This window comes from Pongo abelii, chromosome 5 (genome assembly GCF_028885655.2).
Source record: "Pongo abelii isolate AG06213 chromosome 5, NHGRI_mPonAbe1-v2.0_pri, whole genome shotgun sequence".
In the NCBI taxonomy this organism is placed as follows: domain Eukaryota; kingdom Metazoa; phylum Chordata; class Mammalia; order Primates; family Hominidae; genus Pongo; species Pongo abelii.
This window is the reverse complement of record NC_071990.2, coordinates 22,801,804-22,821,374: the sequence shown is the minus strand read 5'-3', so window position 1 is coordinate 22,821,374 and position 19,571 is coordinate 22,801,804.

Below are 19,571 nucleotides of genomic sequence, written 5' to 3'. Positions count from 1 at the left end.
CCAGGCCTTGTTCCTCACTTTAAAAGGTAGCAAAAGCAAAAGAAGCAGATCTATTCAAATTAAAAATACATTATTCATTTCCCTTATGTAGCATCAGCTTAGGGTGGTTTTTAAAAAAATTTTATCCCTGATCAGAATGAATGGTTTTTCTATGCTAGTTAAAAACACAAATAATACTCTGAAAGCCATGGCCAGAATAAATGCAATAAACACTGTCCTATGTTGAAGTAAAAAGCATATATTCATTACTGGAATCTTGATGTTTTCTGTATTTTTAAACAATTGTATTACATTATGCAACCTGTATCATTACATTTTTTGATGTGTTCAGTTAATAAAGAATAGTCATTCATACAGGTAAAAAGAGAATCTGAGCTGTTTCTAAACCAAGTTATAATAAATGGTGCAAGGGAAAAAATGGAATCAACTGTTATTCAATCTATTGACAAGAAGTGCTTTCAACACCTCTGATTTTATGCCTCTTACCTTTTCCATAGAAAATTCTATGAAAAAAAATCTAGGCTTCTCACAAAATGTAAAACAGAAAAAAAATAATTTAAAGTAAACAAAATCTACTCAGAATTTATATGATTCTTTGTTCCTTGCTAGTTGATTTATAAAATCATTATACTTAATGCAATGTTTATATTTTTAGAACACCCCCCGAATGATTTATAAACTCTGTGTGTGTGTGTGGTGGGGGGTGGTATATACACCCCTCTATCTAAACACATATAATTACAAGCAAACTGTAATAAAATGGAGATGTCCAGCTTTTCATGCCCGGCACCCTGTCCAGGAAAATACAGGTTACCAATTAAAAAAAATAAACCTTCACACTTCCCATTGTACTTCTGCCATCAATATCTGTTCCTGTAAGAAATGCTAATCAGGATACAAATGAAGAGGAAAATGGAGACAAAAGCTCATTTTATTTTTTGTGAGTAAATAACACCATTACTTCCTTTCCCTAAATCTCATCTAAGACGAGTGAAAGATGAAGAGAGACAAATATATTTTCATATATCAGAACCACTGAAAATACAGGAGCAAGGGAAAATCTGTTTTTATCTTTTCAGCACACTTGTGTGTAAAATCCTGGGCTTCCATGACTGGAGGTTTTTCTTTCTCTCTAGCGGAGGGTGACGGCCCCTTTTCTCCAGGCCTTTTCTGCCTTCCTCCAGGGTCTGCTGACTTCCCTCCATACCATTGGTACCCAGAGAAGAATAGCTCCTCTGTTTTCCTGCCTGCCTGCAGATTCATCCTGTGCTCCATTCAGCTGGCGTTAAGGTCTGCTAACTGCTGCTGTACAACTTAGCTTTTATGCTCTACTGACGGGTTTTCTGAAGCCAGACGGTTTCTGAAAAGAGGGCCTATTTGCATAAACAATGCCATGTGAAGAGGTCTAGTGGAAACAAAATCAAAATTCACTCAAGCAAATCTTCCCGATCAACTCATTTTTTTTTTTGCAACTAACACCTCCTATAGTTACCATCTGTATGTTAAAATGTGACTGAGAATTTGAACAATTTTTTTCCCTCCATTTCTTGTGTGTCCAGTTTTATGAAACAAGCCAAAAACATATTTTATTTTCTGACTTAGTCCGAGCTGAATCCATAAATAGACTGTGATACGTGGAATGAGGAATGCGTTGTGTGTTAAAGGAGGGCAGGGGGCCAGCGATGCATCATCTAGCCAGAGCCTTCCATTAGATTTGCCGTAGGAGCTGCATCAAAATGCACATCCCAGCCAGAAGCCGCCCATCCATAGGCTCTGTGATTTCAGGTCACCAAACGCAGAGCTGCGTCAGCACTGGGGATCACAGTGGGAAACGCACATCTCTGCTCCTTCCAGCCCTTTCCTTAGTTTCCAATCCACAGAAATAGACCAAATTATGGTAGCAAGCTTAAAACAGCCTAGAGCAGGCATTTTGAATGAGGCTGCATAAACAAACTAAAGAGGAACATTATTAAACCAGTCACATCCATAGAAAACCATGACTGATTTCTTAAACATCTTAAAGCACATTCAGTTTTAAAGGGGGTGCTTAATGGCAATACTAAGAATTTTTCACTTAATAAAAATCCTCAGGTTAAAAACATGTGCTTAATCAAGCAGGAACTGCTAGGCTCTCCTATCTGAAACAATGGATGTAATTTGACTTAAATCTTTCTTTTGCCTTTTGGAGAGGATTAATATTATGACTTGGTGGACACAGAGAAAAAGCAGAAATTATTCCAGCATCTTTTTTCCTTTTGTTTTCCCTTGTCTAGTATCAAACGTAATCCATTTGGCTTCCTGGATTGCCCAATCTAGAGTGCTTCATTTCTCTCCTTAAAAATTTCATGATTGTGGCCTATTAATACTACTTCCCATAAAAAAGTTATGACTTCTTCAAAAAATGGCTGACTCCAGGTCTAGGGAAGGAAGCATACAAAATGAACATGGATATCTTGTCACACAAAAAGATTTAGCAGCCAAACTGGGTAAACTCTCTCAAGCCGAAGATAGAATAAATTTCACCATCAGTAAAGCCAAAATCTACCTTGGCATAAAGATCAAATATGCTTAAATTCGTGCATTTATAATGATACTTAAAAAAACTAATTGATCACCTTTGGAGGATGCTAAGAAACCATTTCATCCTTATGAGAACTAACTAGTAAGTAAAAAGAAAGATGAAAACAATTTTCTCACCTTTTCTATATAATCAGTATCCCAGGGGAACAAAAGAGTTGAAGAGAGGAAGTTCTCGTTATAGAAATAATGAATTTAAAATGTGTTGCCCTTATGAAACAAGAAGTCTGGTACACATCTGGAGTTGTTGACGTATTACCTCCTAATGCCACTCTTGAGTGAAAGCACCTTTGAGGGTCATCTGGTCAAAACAAACCAACGAATAAAAAGCAAACCTGAACGTGAATCTTCCCAGGTCTTTAGATATAAGAGATGCAAGGGACAGAGGAATATAACAAATAACACTACAGGGATAAAATGAGGAAAATCTGGGCTATGCAAAACTCCATAGGACAAATGATCTAAGTTTTCAACCAAAAAAGTTGGAATTAGGGCCAAATGTATCCAAAAGAGGCCTAAGAGACATAGGTTCCTATCTCCACACAGGGACCTTACTTGGATCTCAATTGACATGTGTCTGTTAATGAATTAATTGGTTAAATGAAAATAAAAATTAAAGTAAATTAATATAAGGCAATCAGGGAAATGTGAACTCGACTCGATATTTGATGATATTAAGAAATTATAAGTGTGATTAAGATATTGTGGCTATGAATTTAAACATTGATCCTTAAGTTTTGGAAAAATTTACTGAAATATATACAGATGAAATCATATTCTGTCTGGGCTTGGCTGCAAAATAATCAGGGAGGCAGCAGGATGTTTGCACGAACAGGGTTGAAACAAGGTGAGCCATGAATTGATAATTATTGAAGTTGAGTGATGAAAAAACCAACTTCATCATACTATTTGCTCTACTTGTGTGTATGTTTAAATTTTTACTTAATGAAAACTATTTTTAAAAATGGATACTAAGGTTCACTTACAAAGTGGTCCTACAAAAACAGGTACTGTTTTCCCCACCAAAAATTTAAAAAACATTAAGTCCCCGTGACTAAGATATGGAATCGAGTTAGAAACGGGGGAAGCAGATGGTCTAGACAAATAATTGCCAAACTTGGAAAAACCACATATTTATAACATATACAAAAGACTAATACATACAAGGCCATTAAAAACACCACTTAGGCTCTGGAAACAAAAAGCATATTTATCTGCTCTCTTAAGCAAAACATTTGTTAATTATTATCTTAATTATCTATTTATTAACTTAAAGCATTCAATTAGAACTGTTATGACTCTGGCAAAACTTAACCATATTAAAATACATGAACCCATTTAGTATAAGATTTCAGGAACTGCTTTTTATTTATTTAGACCATGTTTAGAATTTTCTGTGTACTAGGACATGAATCTTATTTTTGTATTTTTAGGCATATATAGTTCTTTTGGCTTTCAAAACATTGCATGTGTGCATAGTCATATTTCTTTTACAAAAGACTATGGAACAGTAAATTAATATATCTTCAAATTAAATCAACTCCATTTTTTAAAATAAATCTTCCTCTATAAAAATAACATCAGTAAGAATGATAACTAATATTAATTAATTAAATGTTTCATAATCATCTTATCTCATTTAATCATCCCAATAGCACTATGAATTAGATATAAGGGAGACAATTCTCCATGGATCACTTATATATCTGCACATCTTGAGGGCAGAGTAACTGTATTTGTCCGTTTTCACGCCACTGATAAACGCATACCTGAGACTAGGCAATTTACAAAGGAAAGAGGTTTAATGAAGACCTTCCAGTTTCATGTGGCTGGGGAAGCCTCACAATCAAGACGGAAGGCAAGGAGGAGCAAGTCACATCTTAGGTGGATGGTGGCAGGTAAAGAGAGAGCTTGTGCATGGAAACTCCTGTTTTTAGAAACTATCAGATCTCATGAGACCCATTCACTATCTCAAGAATAGCACGGGAAAGACTTGCCCCAATGATTCAGTCATCTCTCACCAGGTCCCTCCCACAACACATGGGAATTATGGGAGCTACAAGATGAGATTTGGGGGGGACACAGAGCCAAACAATATTAGTAACCAATAGTGCTTTTATAATGATCTATTTTAACAAAGCTATTTGTATAATGAACAACTTTGGAAGACAGAGGTTGTGTTTCCCTTTGCAACAGAGAGTAAGTTTGCACTCCAGCATAATAAAGATGTCTCTTTCTTGAGCAATGATTGCACAGTTTCGCTCCTTATAAGAGATTGGAGTTTCCTAAATCCTGGGTCCCTCAGCTGTGACACAAACCCACTGTATGCACAGCAATCACCTGGGCCCCTCTGTGTCACTCCCGTGGGACACCAAGGGCATAAGGCACCAGTGTGAACATGAAGCTCATGCTACCTGCTGTGCCATGAGTAATAAAGTTGTTTTCTCTGACCTAGGAGTCTCATGTCTCCTGCCAATATTGATAAAACTATACTAGGCTAAATTGTTTAAAATGATAAAATTTCAGACCCTTTACAGTGTGTGAATGTTTCTGGCAACACGGACAGGATGTGGCAAATGCATAACCTTTGGGAAAGGGGAAAGTGCCTTGTAGGTAAGGTTGGGAGATAAGAGAAGACTGTGGAATCCAGAAGCAAATGCTCTTGTCCAAGTAATGAGCCAAAGGGTTGAAGGAGTAGGGATACCCTGCTGCCCTATTGTTGATAAATGGTTAAAATTTGAGCAATAAGAATTGGATTAAAAATTAAAAAAACAAAAACTGAATGATGCTGTAGTTGTTGCCCCTTTCTCCCAAGCAGAAGGAGGAAGGGTCAAGAAATCCTCGAAACCCAAATCAGGCTTTGGGAGGACGAAACACATGGCAGCTCCTTGGGTTGAGCCATGAGCAGCCGCTGTGCCTTGCTTCCTGGCCTGGATCTGGTCTCCCTCTCAGTACCTCTGATCACCTTCTTCCCTCTCCCCTGACTTTAGCTTTTTAAGGAAAAGGATGGTTAGTGATTTGAATTAGTCTGTTTTCATGCTGCTGATAAAGACATACCCAAAACTGGGTAATTTATAAAGAAAAATAGGTTTAATGAACTCACAGTTCTATGTGGCTGGAGAGGCCTCACAATCATGGCAGAAGGTGTGGCAGCAGGTTAGAGAGCGAAGCAAAAAGGAAAACCCCTTATTAAAACACCAGGTCTTGTGAGACTTATTCACTACCATGGGAACGGTATGAGGGAAATCACCCCGAAGGTTCAGTTCTCTCCCACCACATCCCTCCACAACATGTGGGAATTATGGGAGACACAATTTGAGATGAAAGATGAGATTTGGGTGGGGACACAGCCAAACCATATCATTCTGCCTCCGGCACCTCCCAAATCTCATTTCAAATCATATTTCATTTGAAATTAGATTTCAAAACCAATCACGCCTTCCCAACAGTACCCTAAAGTCTTAACTCATTTCAGCATAAACTCAAAAGTACACAGTCCAAAGACAAGGCAAGTCCATTCTGCCTATGAGCCTGTAAAATCAAAAGCAAGTCATTTACTTCCTAGATACAATGGGGATACAGGCATTGGGGAAATACTCCCATTAAAAATGGGAGAAATTGTCCAAAACAAAAGGGCTACAGGACCCATGGAAGTCCAAAATCCAACAGGGCAGTCATTAAACCTTCCAAAATGATCTCCTTTGACTTCATGTCTCACGTCCAGGTTACGCTGATGCAAGAGGTAGGCTCCCACAAGCCTTGGGCAACTCTGCCTCTGTAGCTTTCCAGGGTATAGCCCCCCTCTCAGCTGCTTTCACAGGCTGGCATTGAGTGTCTGTAGCTTTTCTAGGTGCACGGTGCAAGCTGTCAGTGAATCTACCATTCTTGGGTCTAGAGAATGGTAGCCTTCCTCTCACAGTTTCACTAGGCAGTGCCCCAGTGGGGACTCTGTGAGGAGTCTTCAACTCCACATTTCCCTTTCGCACTGCCCTAGCAGGGGTACCCTGCAGCAAATTTCTGCCTGGACATCCAAGTGTTTCCATACATCCTCTGAAATCTAGGTGGAGGTTCTCAAACCCAGTTCTTGACTTCTGTGTACCCACAAGCTCAACACCACAGGGAAGCTGCCAAGGTGTGGGGCTTACACCCTCTGGAGCCACAGCCTGAGCTGTTCCTTGACCCTTTTAGCCACAGCTGGAGGAACTGGGACACAGGGCACCAAGTCCCTAGACTGCACACAGTAGGGGGGTCCTGGGCCTGGCCCACAAAACCATTTTTCCTCCTAGACCCCCAGGCCTGTGGTGAGAGGGGCTGCTGCAAAAGTCTCTGACATGCCCTGGAGACATTTTCCCCACTGTCTTGGTGATTAATATTGGACTCCTCATTACTTATGCAAATTTCTGCAGCAAGCTTGAATTTCTTCCCAAAAAATGGGTTTTTCTTTTATATTGCATCAGTAGGCTGCAAATTTTCCAAACTTATATGCTCTTCCTCCTCTTGAAAACTTTGCCAATAAGAAATTTCTTCCACAAGATACACTAAATTATCTCACAGATATCTAGGATGGGGCAAAATGCCACCAGTCTCGTTATATAGCAAGAGCAACCTTTACTCCAGTTCTCAAAAAGTTCTTCATCTCTGTCTGAGACCACCTCAGCCTGGATCTTATTGTCCATATCACCATCAACATTTTGGTCAAAGCCATTCAACAAGTCATTAGGAAGTTCCAAACTTTCCCACATCTTCCTATCTTCTGAGCCCTCCAAGTCTCTAGGAAGTTCCAAACTTTCCCACATTTTCCTACCTTCTTCTGAGCCTTCCAAACTGTTCCAAACTCTACCTGTAACCCAGTTGCAAAGTCACTTTCACATTTTTGGCTATCTTTACAGCAGCACCCCACTTCTGGTACCAATTTACTGTATTAGTCTGTTTTCACACTGCTGATAAAGACATACTGGAGACTGGGTAATTTATAAAGCAAAAGAGGTGTAATAAACTCACAGTTCCACATGTCTGGGGAGGCCTCATGATCATGGCAGAAGGTGGAAAGGCATGTCTTACATGGCAGCAGGCAAGACAGAATGAGAGCTAAGTGATAACGGAAACCTCTTATAAAAACATCAGTTCTCATGAGACTTATTCACTACCATGAGAACAGTATGGGGAAACTGCTCCTCATGATTAATTTATCTCCCTCCAGTTCCCTCCCACAACACACGGGAATTATGGGACCTACAATTCAAGGTGAGATTTGAGAGGGGACACAGCCAAACCATATCAGGATTGGACCAAGGTTTCCTTGTCTCCAATGGGGACTGAAAAAAATCTGTCTGAGTATGCAGGGAAACTCTAAGAAGTAGAGAGAATCAAAATTGTATGGATCCATCAGATACAGGCACTGAAATCAAAATCAGCCGTGTGCCCTAATCCCTGAGGGAAGAACTATTCTGATTACCTTGTGGGGGTTTAGGTGTTGAGTGTTGAGAGGCTAATGTGAACTTATGAGTGAGTCCTTTGTGTCCATTCAATATGCCTTTAAAATTTCTTCTCTGTATAAATGTATAGATGAATTGATGAGTTAAAAGCTTGTACTTCCTTGCCCTTTAAGGGTTAGAGGAGGTTCTTCTAATGGGGAAGAGAAGCATATAGAGGAGGGAGTATAAGGTCAACGTCCCTGCCATTTGCCACCAGTAGCTGGTTCAGAATTTAGCACAATTGCCTCTACTCTGTAATGTCCAGAGCTTCCACTGTGTACATATAATGTCCTGTTGAGTGGCAATTCAGAAGCCTCAGCCTCAATGGCTTAACTACAGCGTTGTCACAAATGTAGGGAGCTGTTCACCCAGTAAAGATTCTTGGAACTATGTGATTGGCTTCACAATGCTCATTCTCTTCAGCAAGCAAAGCATCCTCTACTAGCCCAAGCACCATGAAGCAGGCCCAGCTTATTGGAATCATAGAGTAGTGTATTCCTCACCTGTGCATACTACTTGGTCCCTCATACTGGCTAACCCACAAATTAGCATCCTTTGAGTGGGAACCAAACCAATACGCTGCACTGGAAACTGTCCAACAAGCTGGGGTATGCTCTCTACCTTTGAGGTCCCACAACCCTAATGACTTCTTTGAGATTCAAGTCTCTGTGACTAATGAATTTTTCTAACAGAGCCCCTGGAAAAGGAAGGCAACCTCCACCTGGAGGGCCACTTGGGGTTTTGGACTTGTCACCTTCCCAACATGGCTACCAGGTACACTGCTTAAAAAGCAGATCTTGTTTTGCTGCTGGGCTCTTGTTGAAATGAAATGTCTGACCCATGGAGGTCTTGTAGCTCTGCAGTCTGTTATTCCCATTTGGGGTTTGGTTAACTCAGACTCCATGACTAATAAGATGGAAAAGGCCAAATAAAACTTTATTTGTCCAATAAAAATGGTGTATTCGAGGATATATATGGTCTGTCACAGATGCATTTTTGCTTTATGTGACAATGTGACAGCTATTCCAATGGGGGGAATTTTCTCCTCTACTCTGCAACTGAGGAAAAGCTGGAAGCTCCACAGAGCCCTTTCCTTGAAGAAACCAACTGGAATCAAGATGCTGATTAAGCCTGTTGCCTCCATGGTTGTCTTTATCCATTGTCGTGCCAGATATGGTACATAGCCACCATCATAGACTGGCTATGGAGTAAAGGACTCTACATTTCTGATGCAGAGGCATGCACTGAATGACAAACTTGTGATTCCCGCCAAAAGTTGACCCATCTCTTTTATAGTGAGCAAGGCTAAATCACATTGGCCATTGTTCATGCCTACATCTGACTTCCAGCCCCTTCTGAAAGCTATGGGTGGTGCCTGACCACTGTTGAACTTTTTCAGGTTATAGTTTTGCCATTCCAGTCCAATAAGCTAGCTCCCACTACAACACTGTGGCTGTCAAAATGAATCTGTGTTTTGTGTGTTTTGTTTTTGGCTTTGTGGGCCATTTGCAATCTGACAGTGAAGTACCCTTTATTACAAGATCAGCTCAACAGTCAGCTGAGAGTTAAGGTATGTAATAGACTTTCAATGCTCCCTACCATTTAGAGGCATCTGGTATTATTGAGTAGTAAATCAGCCTCCTTGAAAATTGGCTTGAAAAGATTTCTCTCTGCCTCCCTCATCACACTCTGGCCCATACAAAATAGGAAGAAAATTTGGTCACTGACCACATGAAAGGATCACCCTTTCTCAGCTGCTTCTTAGGTAATGATCAAGATGAAAGGAGTTAGAAATTACATAGACATATTTTGAAAATTCAGGATTGTGCCTTGACCATGCTAAGCATAATGTGTCTTTCTTTCCCCAAAGAGCAACCCTAGCTCAGGCTGGTTGATACATTCTCCAAGTGGAAGCCTGGCCAAAAGAGGGCCAGCCTAGAGGATTCAAAATGAATCCCAGTTAAATTTTATAAAAATACCTTTGTTCTTCTTGTAACTAACCCTTCCAGACAAAAAGTTTGTGTGTGGGTTGGGGATAATCAGAAATAAAGGCGATGTGATAGATACTGGAATAGAACACTCCCATTCTGTGGCAATGGAGAGAGAGCAACAAGGACCATTTTAGATTTGGGACGTATAGAAGATAGAGGATCATTAATAATATGTTGTCTTTCAAAATTATCCCTGGGCCCTTTCTCCTGCAGGAAGATGCCCTCATGTGGAGCTCCCAAACTGCTACAAGTGCCTCAAGTTTAACCCACGTACGGTCTATCATCCCCTACCAGAGAATTCTGATCATGATTTGATTGCCTTTTTTCTTAACCTTGCTGAGAGCCTATTGGAAAAAGCAGATGGCCTCAGTTCCTGCTCCTCCCATGCAAGAAACCTCCACATGTCCCCCACCCCCCGCCTAGCCATTCTAAGTCATTCCAAGGGACAGATGAATGCCACCTGGGTGGTGGTGTGGATAAACAGGACAGATGGGACCAAGCACCTTCAAAATGCAAGGACTAGACTCAATTATTTGAACAGAACTAGGAATCCCAAAGCCTACCAACCAGCCAGGAAGCTACCTCAGAGGCTCTGCCAACCTCTGCCCTTTGAATAATGTAGGTCCCACTTGGGAGACCCCAACGTTTGTAAACAATACTTTCTTTTCAGAGTCACCGTGTGTGTCCTTGGAATTGTACCTCTTGTGTGGGAGTGAGGCATTAATTTACTACCCTCCCCCAAACTGCAATGCTATCCTTCTGGTTACAAAAGGTGGTACAAAATCTGTCCTTCCTTGAATTTAGTTAAATTGATCAATTATACTACATTGGCCCTGGAAGGAATCCAGGTCAGCCTCAATTTACTGGCCAAGCTGTTTATAAGTAATGCATAGACTTCCTCCTTGCAGGCAAAGGCAGTCTATGCGATCACTAACACATCATGCTGTACTTAGAGTATTGCCTTGGATCTAAAGGAAAAGTTAATATAGGAACTTATAAAGAAAGTTACCTGGCTTTCTAAGGTAGACCTTAATGGTCCCTGGGATTTGTTCAGATGGTTGAGTCCAGGACCAGGACTAAGGGCCATCGTTCAGGTCAATGTTGAATAGGCTTCATTCTGCTGCTTGGAGTCCTGTTGACAGTAGCCTCATTCAATGTTGTATAGACAAATTGAACAGATTTGATCCCAAACGTTGTCAATCAGACTAATCAGAATGACTGATCAAGTAGAATACTCATGGGAAAATATGCTAGAAATCAAAACTTTGTAAAAATGAGAGGTGGATATTGGGGGGTAGGAGCAGGGGTGCGCTGGGAGAAAGCATTGAAGAGTACCTGCTGAACATAGGTTTATGTGAAAGGATCACCCTGCTTTCAGAAAGTTTGTGTTTTAAACATTTATTGGTAAGTTGATGATTTGAACAACAAAATGCCTTTGCTTATAGAAAGTGTGACAAATAAAGGGTTAGATTCCTAGACTAGAACACAAATGCTTATTTAACCCTGGCTATGATTTCAATAGGACATTGCCTATTTGATTTTAAATAGTTTTCTAACTTTTTTTCCATGTGTTTCTACATATAAACGCATGCTTTTTTATTTCAGTGACATTATATGCTAAATAGACTGAAAAATGGCTGTTGGGAGCTGACCACAATTTACCTTATTTTTTTTTTTTCTGTGAAATTGTGTGCACCAAGGCATGCGCTTTATAGCTTTATCACAACTACAGAACTTGAACCACAGATGAGACAGTGCATAGGCTTAAGAAACACTCACGGCCCCCACCATGGTTCTGGGCATCAGGGAAGTGTCAAAGAGAAAAAGAAAACTCAACTCAGAGGAATACTTCTCCCTTTAGCATTTTGGAAAGCTCTCTTCCAGCATGTACCAGCCATTGACACGCTCAAATGCACAAGTCTGGTTATTATTGGTGGGAAGTGCTCTGTATTTTAGAGTTCATAGAAGGTTACCAGAATTGGAATTCAATAGAAAATTCTATTAAACCCTAAACAGACAGAACCTTTTTAAAAAGCCATAATTGCTTTAACTGAAGATTATTTCAAAAATTCTATTTAAACTAACTATAATTCTTTTTCTCCTTCATGATAGATAATTCTATGTTGGAAGTAGATTTCAAGGTTAAGTCATTTTTTACTATTTTTACTGGAACAAAATCTTTAATATGACACTGAAAAAATTAATAATAAAAGAATGTAAGAAGTTAGCAGTAGTGATTCCAAAACAAGGTCAGAATAATGAATATATCATCAGAGAGGAAATAACATGCAGATTGATATGCTAATTACCTCGACATGTTAGTCTATTGCCACTTTAAAAGATAATCCTTCCTGTGGTACTCAGTCTTTTTTTTTTTCTTTTTCTTTTTTTTTTTACTTTCTTTATTGGAATGAAGGGTAAGGGGGTTTTGCACAGACTTTCTTCCCAGAAACATTCACATAATGACAAGTAATACTTACACAGTATGCTTTTTATGTTCCAGAAACTGTACTATACCCTTTTCTATGCATTGAATCATTTAAGCATCAAAACAATTCTATCAGGTAGGTAATATTATTATATCCATTTTTCAAAAGAAGTGATACCGGCACAGATAAGAAACTTGTCAAAGGACACATGCTAAGGAGAGGAAGAGTAGGGATTTGGACCCAGGCAGTGTGGCTCCAGCATCTACCGGAATCTACAGCCCACTATACTCCAGTGTTTCACACTCACAGATGCACAGGGATATACAGAATCATATATGCAATCTCAAAAGGTTTCACTAACTCTCGAAGCCTAGATTTAAAAATCCTTATTCTAAAAGCTTTTTGGCAACATTCACTCTTTTAGAATATTTTAAAAATATGATGTCATAATCATATATCCCTTCTACTTAAAGAGAAAGAGGTGGGAGAAATAAGATGAACAGACTTATGGTTGACATTCTGTTTCTGTTTCAGAAAATTCTAAAACTTCATTTTCCCTCTGCTCTTAACACCATAACAATCAACATGGAAGACTTCTATAACCAAATGTAGGTTTGTTTGTTTGTTTTTCCCATCAAGAAGCACTGGATGCTGGCTGGGTGTTCTTGGATTCAATTCCAACACTGTCTACCGGGAGATAGCTTTAGATCCCACAGGTTGATGGCTCAGACCCCAAGATTGGCCCCCTCCCTTCAAATGCCAGTCACAAGTCCAGGCCTCCAGAACTTCTGGCCAAATGGCTTCAAGTTGGAGTTTCCATAATTCCCTCTTTACATTTGATTAATTTGCTGGAGCAGTTCACAGAACTCAGGGAAACACTTAACTGTGTTTACGGGTTTCTTATAAAGGACAGTGCAAAGGATACAGATGAAGAAATGCATAGAGTGAGGTATGGGGAAAGGGGCATGGAGTTTCCATGCTCTCCCTGGGCGTGCCATCCTCCAGTAACCTCCACGTGGTGAGCTATGAGGAAACGCTCTGAACCTAGTCCTCTTGGGTATTTTGGAGACCTCGTTATGTAGGCATGATTGACAACTGTGTAGAACAGCGATTCAACTGTGTAGAACAGCGATTGGACAAAAGGGTATGATCTCATACTAATAGACAGAATGGGGAAACCCAGCAAGGAGTGTCCGTTCAGATTCTTCTTGGCACCTCTGAGCAGCGTTTCTTCCTCCAGAATACAAGGCAGGACCCCATCTGGAATGAGGTTTTTTTGACCCACAATCAGATTAGATTCCTGCCTTGGGTGGGTAAGAGGAGGAGGAGAAAGTCAGAGAGAGAGATTCTGTCTCCTGAGTCCTGCTCTTGAGGCCTAAAGTGCCCCAGCATCACGACAGAGGACTATAACAAGGGTTGTAGGCATTGTGAGCTGTTAGCCATGGATGAAAACCCATATATGTAATAATAATACCACAGTCTCTGATATAGACAATTTTTTAGATGAATGAAGTGGTTTCTCCCTGAGACCTAAATCTAGATACCTAGTTTCTCCCTAAGAACGAAATCCAGATACCATTTATTTCTCCTGTGTTAGAGGACATAAAAGTTTTGATTTCCCTTTATGTTAGAATGTTTGCAATATTTTTGGCGTGCAGATCAGGTGACCTTTCTTTCCTTAAGTTTCATCAATCATCCAGCAGAATAGTGTCTATCAGGCAGGGCCATGCTACTCCTTTGTTCATTTTCATCTTTGGGTAATGTCAGACTAGCTGGTCAAAGCATGCTGGTAATATACTTGTGACGTCATGAGCTGTTCATTGTTTTAAATTTTTACTATTTTTTTCACATGTATTTTTAAAGTGCAAAAACAACTAGACTGATGCTCAGTTCTCTCTGACCTTATCTTATGCCACTCTCCCCCTTACTCTCATACTTTGGCCGTGGCCAGGTTGGCCTTCGTTTAGTATCTCAAATATGCCAACCTCATTTCTTCCTCTCAGACTTTGTACTTGTTGATCTCTCTGCCCGGCAACTCTTCCTTCTTATTGTCCAGGATTCAGTTCCCATGTCGCCTCCCCAGAGAAAGTTTTCTTTACTGTCTGCGTAGTAAATATAAGTCCCATTACAACAGGGACTTTGGGAACTGTGCTTGTCTCCCAAACTCCACATCAACTGTGTGTACAACAGAGCCTGATACACAGTATTTGCTGAAAAATATCTTTCTTCTTTTTTTTGAGACAGAGTCTTGCTTTGTTGCCTAGGCTAGGGTGCAGTGGTGCAATCTCAGCTCACCCTAACCTCTGCCCCCCAGGTTCAAGTGATTCTCCTGCCTTTGCCTCCTGAGTAACTGGGATTACAGGTACCTGCCACCTTGCCTGGTTAATTTTTTTTTTTTTTTTTTTTTTAGTAGAGATGGTGTTTCACCATGTTGGCCAGGCTGGTCTTGAACTCCTGACCCCAGGTAATTCACCTGCCTTCGCCTCCCAAAGTGTTGGGATTACAGGCATGAGCCAAGGTGCCTGGCCAAATATCTGTTGAACAAATAAAGAATCTTCATGCTTTGCCAGATCTCTAGTTCCAAACCTAAGTGGTCCAAATAGGCAGCTTGAATTTCAGAGGAGGATAAATAAATACATAAATAAATAATCAACAACATTCTTCACTTCTTTATGGCAGCTTCAAGCAAAAAGTTTGGGAATTAGACTATAGGATAACATAACATACCTTTCTCCATCTTTTCTCTTTCTCGAAAAAGTTAATAATGCACACACTAGCACCTAATGATCTAATTTTATTGGCCAAAACTATAAAATGTTCATATCTGTGGACAGCTTGAACTCTTGAAAATTAAATGCACATCAGGTAGGTAACTTTTTATTCCTTGAGAGCAGCTTTTCCTCAGGCACGGTTTTTCAAAAACAGCCACAGAAATTTCTCTATTGATATAAAACAGCAGTAAATTATAAAAATTAGATTTGTGTTGATTACAACCAGTTGTGGGGAAAAGAAGATTTTTTGTAGCCTGATTATTAGGACCCATGCAGGAGCAAAAGTGAACTTTGCATCACTGCCACCTAATCTTCATAACTTGGAAATCAATAAGAGACATGAAAGAGAACTGAAAAGTCAATGGGCACAGCCATTAAGCTTAAATCACATGTCCCTGGATGCAAAAATACACTTTTAAAAATTATAACATGCAGACTTTTTTCAGTTTGCAACTGGTCAATTGCCATAATTATTTTTATTCTGTTTTATTTTAAATAGTAGTCTCATCACCTAATGCATCTGGCATCCAACAGCAAGTTGACAAAGTATACATAATGACTCTTAAAATGGCTCTCAAGAAAAATTCTGTCATCCTATAATCATCTTATTCATGCTGAAGGCATACTACTGTCTTTTGGGAATATTCAAATTTGTGAAACATGCAAAAAAAGGAATGAAATGACACCTTTGAGAAGCTGCTACTCAGAGAACAATTACTTATTACAGCATTTATCCTGATGGCAAATGACAAAGGATTTTACTTTTTTTTTTTTTTAGTTAACCAAGCAGAGTGTTTTCCCAGCAATAATATTCCCAGCCCTGTTACTCTATCAAAATAGGAAATTGACAAGGGTCGACTTGCTTGGATAATTTATATTTTTCCAAATTACAACAAGAGTTTGTGAGTTCTTGATTTCAATATTCTAAAAATTCATTTATAGCTTTCATTTATGTTTTTACTAAAAATTTCATAACCGTGCCTTAAGATTAGAAACAGCTAAAGAATAATTAAAATAGATATGCAATCTTGTAACACCTGAGAGCTTATTAAAAAAATAGATCTGCAATCTATAAAATTGCTCACTTTCCTAACTCATTTCTCGCTAATTATCACAATTCAATCTTAGACATCTATTAACGGGACTATACTTCCCTCTCCTGCTTGTTTTACTTCCTGAAGTCTTAGGTCTTAAATCTCTAAGCACATCATGAATCTTCAGAAAAACATGACCACAGATTAGAAATGTTGCAACCAACCAGACAGGACTCTAAATAGGGTTTTTCTTTGCTTACCCTTATCACTAAAAGAGTTGGAGAGAAGATGAAAATGATGCTCTGTTTTAAATCCATCATTTGTTCAAGAGTGGCCATGAGATCTAGCAAAACTGGAAGAAAAACTGATAGTGATGCCTTTCATTTATGCACCAGCACATTAGAAAGTACAAAGTCCTTGGCATACCTTTGTGTATTTAAATATTATGACATTCCCATAAGATAGGCAGGGCACACATTATTATCACCATTTCAAGGACAGAGAAATTGAAGTATGAAATGTTTAAATACTCTGCAAATGGCCACACATCTTAAAACATTGTGAAGCCTGTGCTAGGACCCAAGAGTTCTCTTTCAAATTCTAGTGTGATTTCCACTCAGTTGACTCTGGTACCACATATGTAAGGCATTTTTTTCTACTTATAACTTTAATAAGCTAAATACCAATAAGTACTTTATTTTCTACAAAATTTAATAAAAATCTATACAATCAAATCTATGCAATCAAATAATACTAGAGGTCCAGTTTTAGTAATAATTTTAGTTTTAGTTTTTTGCAATTTTGTTGCTTATAAATTTGATGATGTTTCTAAGACAAAGAATTGAAAATGACCCTTAAAAATGTTACACCTTTTGGAATATATGGTTAGTCATTTACAAATGTATTGATTTAAAGTTATAAGATTCATTAGCATTGCTTAATTTATCTATGTTGCAATATGGATAGCATTCAAACTGCAAAATATTATGTGCTGGATAAGATATCTTTTTAAAAGCTCTTACTGAGATTCTATTGGGACTGGCAAATAATTGAAAACACTTAGTAGAATATTTCAGGGAATGTTGCCAAGGAGTGAAAAAGAGAATCGCATTTCATTTTTAAATGCCAGACAAAAGTCACCTAAAATGATGGTAACAGTGGTTAGAAGGAAGGAAATTGGGCTGGGGGTAGGCCTAATTTACATAAGCTGCTTTATCTAAAATTTTCTTTCTTTTGTTGAATTTGACAATTTACCAGAGCCTTTTCAGAAGTGTCTGACATCCCTTTTAATTAAGCAGCAAGCAGTAAGAAGTGACAGGCAATGTGTTTCTAGAGTATTAATGCGTACCTTGAGTGAATTTACCACCTCAAGGAAGAGCTCTAATTCTGAAGAAAGCATTTAGTCTGTCTTGTACAGAATGTTAACATTGAATAAAACCACAAAGGTGTATTTATTCATTTAGGTTAAATCTCTCTCATTTCCTGCTTATATAAGCAATTTTTTTTGTTTGTATTTTTTAATTGAAACAGAGTCTTACTGTGTCACCCATGCTGGAGTGCAGTGGCACAATCTTGGCTCACTGCAATCTCCACCTCCCAGGTTCAAGTGATCCTCTGCCCTCAGCCTCCTGAGTAGCTGGGACGACAGGCATGTGCCGCCATGACCGGCTAATTTTTGTATTTTTAGTAGAGATGGAGTTTCACCATGTTAGGCAGGCTGGTCTCAAACTCTTGACCTCAAGTGATCCACCTGCCTCAGCCTCCCAAAGTGCTGAGATTACAGGCGTGAGCCACTGTGCCCAGTCATATAAGCAATTTATTTTTATGCTGCAGGAGAGTCTGATATTTTTTAAAAAGTTAGGGAGAATGTCATGTGTTTCTACTACAATTACTTGGAAGGAGCACTCAGTCATTTTATGAAGACCAGCAAATTCTTATGCCTAACTAGGAATGTGAGCTCTGAAAAGTGAGATTGCATTGCTAAGGTTATATATGGGACTGGAAGAGTTTTCTCTGGGTTCGGTAAAGTATACTAGGTTATATGTGGAAGGAAAACCGCACGGATTTTCTATCTTGTGTAATTTGTTATAGAACTGCCCCTGTTGTAGCTCATTCTATCTCTTAACCAGGCCATTGACATTTCTCATTTGTTCATAGGGTTCTTCTCAGTGTCCACTGCTCCTAGATTATCACTTCAATTGGCTTCCCCTGGTTCTTGCCTTTGAGCTTTGTTTTCTACACACAGATCAATATCTCTCTCCACTCGTATATTCAGAGAGAAGGACAAAAGAAGCATAGTGGAGAGAAAGCATCAGAACCCCAATGAACAGACAGGCAGCAAAACATTTAGTCCTAAAATATGGAAGAAAAGTAGTTGTTTCAGTGTCTTCTCGTATTAAGTTCCCATGTTGACTCCCCGTATATCATTATTTTCCATGTCTTTTGTATTATTATAATATCCTCCCCTGGTGGTGGTATTTTGAGTGGATTTCTTGTCACCAGAAAATATTGACTAAGAGAGGATACTGGCTATTTCAGACATAGGTTTGTTAAGTGATCGACCTAGATGTGGGGAACTATCTCAACATGGTCTAGCTAGAATAACCACTGCCTTTGAAGCTATTCACTGACCTATCACTATTTTGGTTATTCTTCAATCTTCAAAGGACAGAGGTTTTCTGATGAGTGAGACCATGAATCATTATTGACATTGGGTAATTCCATTGAGTAGTAGTTCATCCAGAAGTTTGAAATATACTCTAATTTAAATGAACACCACTACTTTAGACTTTGTTGAAAAAGGTCGCCATTTACAGAGCCCTGTCCCAATTTGTCAAATTGTTGTTGTCCTCAACCACAATGAATCCCAGTCTAATATGAAGCCCGTGACACAAAAGTGACAAGAATTTCTGAGCAGAAGCCTTCACCTCTGCCTATTCCTATGGACATCTGCCAGGGATATTTTGGCTGCTACACAGCTTCATGTATTGATTTCACAATGGCTCACAAAATTTGTAGCTTTCCTGAATATAACGCTGAAACAAGAGTTAAATAAGTTGCACTGCTTCCTGTCCTTAAGTGAGTCATTCCTCTCATAATAAGGATAACAGGTACATGCCTGATCAAAGCCATATACCCAGCCATTCTAGGTACATATAGGAAGAACCTAGGGGTTCACCCATTTATCAGAGTCTGCAGCAGAGATCCTTCTTGCTATTTGTAGAGAAAAGTCAAAAACATAATGTCTTTCATTTAGTCATTTTAGTTCTTTATGTCACATATTCCTTAAGTGGAA